The sequence below is a fragment of the Octodon degus genome, unplaced genomic scaffold, assembly GCF_000260255.1.
Source record: "Octodon degus isolate 3935 unplaced genomic scaffold, OctDeg1.0 scaffold00101, whole genome shotgun sequence".
In the NCBI taxonomy this organism is placed as follows: domain Eukaryota; kingdom Metazoa; phylum Chordata; class Mammalia; order Rodentia; family Octodontidae; genus Octodon; species Octodon degus.
The window spans coordinates 7,012,979-7,017,240 of NW_004524677.1; the positions used below are offsets into that span (position 1 = coordinate 7,012,979).

The following is a 4,262-nucleotide window of genomic DNA, read 5'->3' on the forward strand; positions in this document are numbered from 1 at the left end:
AAAACACTGAAGAGTCCCATTTGAAAAGTATTTCACAGTATAACATCTGAACTGCACAGCAGACCCCAGGATCACTAGGAAATCTGCCACAGTCCCATTTTTCCAACCCGAGCAAATCCAAACTTTGAGGAATAACATGCCTCTCTCCTGCTGCTGTTCTGAAAAATATTCGATCAAAATGAAGTTTACAAGTAGCAGGTATTCCAAGGTTAGAGCTCACGTGTGTGTCTCATGTATACTGGCAATGCTTAGGTTTGCCCGAAAGCTCCCAGATATCCAAAATGTTGCTTGGTAAACCACCACGTTTAGTAACTTCTTGATCCTTAGCTTTGTGTCTCGTGCAAATGTAACTGTAGCCAACTCTAGAACCTCTTGCATTTTCCTCAACCCCAATCTTATCTGACTCATTCATTCCTTGACCTGCCCTCTGGAGCTCTCCAAATGGGAAGCTGTGAGGCCAAGTTCACGTCCAGACAAACTCCATGCACACATGGATGGTTCCTCATCATTTTGGTAATTGGAAAAGGAATGATCACTTGGCTTTTTAATTTCACTCTTGAATTCTTCAACATGATGGCTGTGAAATATCCTTCTTCCTGACCTGTAATCATCTCTCACCTGCTTGCTCACTTCTTTAGGTAGCCACAGTAAGGTGGCATGACTTCCTTTAGAAATACTACCTCTGGGCTGTACAAAGCTGAATACGGCCCTCTCTGGTAGGTTGTTTAGATCTAATCCCTCAGGATTTGGTGTGGTCAAAAGGAACCTGCTGCCTTCTTCTTGTTGAGTGTTTTCAGATGAATGGATTTCAGAACTTGTGGAATCAGTTGTTTCTTCATTGGTTAGGTCAACACTAGACTCGGGACATCAGGAAAACTTGGAGATAGTGTGTCTAAAACCTGGGGCCTTTCAGACACATACCAGCAAGCAAGGAGAAAGAATCAGTTTCAAGCTTGATAATGGCAAGCAAAAATGACTCACGAAATGGAAGTCTGGCTGGTCTGGCTTTTCATGGGAAGTGGCAGGAGGTGGCCTTGGTCAGACAAGCCCAGGCCAAACAGTCGAGGATGTTGTAGGCATCTGGACAGTGCCTGGGCTTTCCCGGCGGCCCAGCCCCATCTGTCCTTCTCCCTTTCAAAGAGGGGCACATCAACAGGTACTGCTCGCTGTCCTTCCGCAGCTCCAGGTCATGAGCAGTCCCTCTGCACCCCTGCATACCATCTTCTGTCCTTATGTTTGACATGCAGTTAACCTTTGGGACCAGTTTAAAATGAGAAAGTGCTAATGCCACTTTCAGATGTATGAACGTCTTCCATCTCTGCTCAACATCTTTCACCTCTGTATATATTTGATAAGAAACTGACCTTAGGGAGCAAGTTTAAAATGAGAAAATTAATGCTGATACAACCTTAAGATTAATTTCTCTGGTATCTAGATTCCAGAACTTTAGTGATAAAAATGCAAATGTAAAAGACCTCTCTTGTGTAAAATACATTCATTCGGATCATTTTAAAATCACATTAATAGTATCACCTCATTTGCAGCCCAAATGATTACTATAATTTAAATATTATGAAGGTGCCTGAGCTATATTTAATGAACAAATTTAATACAACTGGAAATAAAACTCTTTTCAAGGAGGTTAGCACTCCTTGAAGAAAAACTTTCATAGGTGCTCAATTTACAGTTCATATACTATAAGCAGGGAAAATAAAATAGATTGGCCCTTCTTACTATAAGCCATAATTATTTTCTACAGAACTTATTTTTTTAAAGTACCATAAAGGAAAAGATTTAGCGATTGTGAGAGGAATTCACAGAGCAGTTCCCAGAAAGTGGAGAGAGAGAAATTGAGATTGAGATTGACACTGACATTAAGAAAGGAAGGGAGGAAGGAAGGAAGGAGAAAGAGAAGATAGAAAAAGTTGCAAAATTGCTAATTATGCCTTACAAAGAGCTCCATTTTCAAATGTATCTGATATGTCTGTTCTGTCAACATTGAAAATACAGAGAATACAGAGTTTCCACAGAATTTGTGTACAGAGCAAAACCGTGTTTTTCACTTCGTCTGAAAATGACCCAACCAGACTTCTTCCAGTAACTTTGCTGTCTCCTGCACAGGAGTCTATGACTAGGTTCTGGGCTCGCTTTCCTCCCATCAAAGGTTCTGGATGCCCAGATAGGAGAAACAGACAGAAATCCTCCCAGAGAGTGGAAGAAAACTGTGCTGGACCCTCATGCCACTTCATGGGCTTCTCACTAATACCACCATTCTATAATTTATATGAAACTGAAATCTCAATTTTAAAATAAGGCAGACTGTTCAATTATCTTAGTATTTCAATAGATCAGCAGTTTTAAAATATCCAAACTCATTTTAGGGACAAAATACTGGAGGATCATTTCAGAAATCCCTTCATCTAAACTTTTTAATATATTCTTCATAAGACTTAAGTCTCATTGAATTAAGACCAGTGTCTAACACATCACAAATATTCAAGTTATTATTAGCTATGATTATGACCTTGTTAAATGCCTGAAAAATTCTCCATTATACTAAAGTTGAAATGAAGCTCCGTGGCTGAGGGGGACCGCGGACTTTTGCCATGCAGCAACTACCTGAACACTCACTGTCACCTGCAAGCTGCAGGTGCATAACGTTTGCAGCAAGGTGCAGAGATAAGAGCAGAGGAAGACAAATAGGGAGAAAAGAGACTCCAACCAGCAGCTACAGGTGCAATTTCTACACTGCGAGTTTATAACAGTGTATTCATTTATCTATTTTCTACCACTGAGGATTAAACACTAAGCTATACCATAAATTTTATTTATTGATTTATATTTAAAATACTTAATACAGGATCTTGCTAGCTTTCTCAGCTTCCCAGGTGTGGGGAGCTGCTGAAGCTGAAGACTGATCACACCTGCGGCGCATGGGGTGCCTGAGGCCAGCCCGGTGAGCGAGTTGCTAGGCAGGAGGGTTTCACCGAGTGTAAGAATAAACAGGCTGCAGCTGTTGGGGCTTGTTTTCTCCACCAAGAGCGAGGGCATTCACCTGACCTCGGATTTCTGAATTTTCACTCTTGCCGTTGCCTCTTCATGGTCCTCCCCTGAGAAAGTTCTCAGTTTCACTTGGTGTGGCCCCCAGCCGTGTTCAAGCCTGCTGTCCTGCTGTCTCAGCCCCTGCCCCATTGCTGGGATTACAGGCCTGTACCACCATGCCCAATTCATTGCAAGTCAGGGGTTCTGAAAGGGTTAGAGTGTCATCTGAGCCCTGCAGCCCACTTGCTCGTCAAGAATGTGCCACCTGTGCCCTTGGCCCGCGACATTTTATATTCCTGGGGTGTTTTCTCCTCCTTTCCAGTCATTGCTCAGCCAACCTGTCTGTCCATTCCCTAACTCCAATTTCAACTGTCTTGCTCCAAGAAATACTTATTCCAGAGGAATGTTATCCTTTCTTCCTTTCTTCAGAGGAATGTTATCTTCCAAAGAGAATGCAACGCCTTCCTAGTCTCGAATGCAAGAGTTACAGTATGGACGGAAACCACTTTCATCACCTGTATCCAGTTTTGTACATTGTTAGTGAGCTTTGCATGCATTCAGTTTTGATCACCTCCCAGCACTAACAAGGCAAGATGCATGTGCCAGGTGGGCTCTCCAAGCAGTGCAAATCCCTGTACCCGCCTTCCCCTCCAGGGTGGTTGCTCCCCTGCCTCTCCAGAGCCCACAGAGCTGACCTGTGTGCATGGATTGCATCCTCCACGCCCTGGTTTCCAGTGTGTTGTGCACATGGAGAGCCAGTGGATGGGTGGCTGCTCTCGCAGTTCCCTCCCTTAGATGCTCGGGGTCGGATGAGGCCTCCATGGCGGGTCAAGCACTGGGACAGCACTCCCCACCTGGCCCCGTCCTCTGGGTAGCTGCACTCTGCTTCACAGATCTTCAGCTGCTGCACTGATCCGCTACTCTTCTTCTGCCCTTGCCTTTGCAAACAGGACTTGTATTAACCTTTTCTCCAGTTACCCTGCAGAGAGCCTGAGGAATACATCTGCTTTACTTTCCCCCTCATACTTAGTATCTAAAATTATCTTCCTAATTTATATTTATTTGCTGAGTTTTGCATTCAAAACATTTCCTCTTCCCCCAATCAATAATCTCCATAGGCTTCCTTCACCACTGTTAGTCACAGCTTGTACAATAGGGTCAGGCATGAAGAAGCAGCCAGTGAATACTTTTTGGGTAAATCTCTCTGTCTCTCTCTGTCT

At 43.5% G+C, this 4,262-nt stretch overlaps 1 protein-coding gene and 1 pseudogene across 1 annotated transcript in view; both read right to left on the minus strand.

The window, feature by feature from the left end:
* Dchs2 (dachsous cadherin-related 2) overlaps positions 1-4,262 on the minus strand; it is a 262,455-nt gene that overhangs the window by 174,156 nt on the left and 84,037 nt on the right. The window lies entirely within an intron of this gene.
* LOC105743134 overlaps positions 33-4,262 on the minus strand; it is an 11,745-nt pseudogene continuing 7,515 nt past the window's right edge.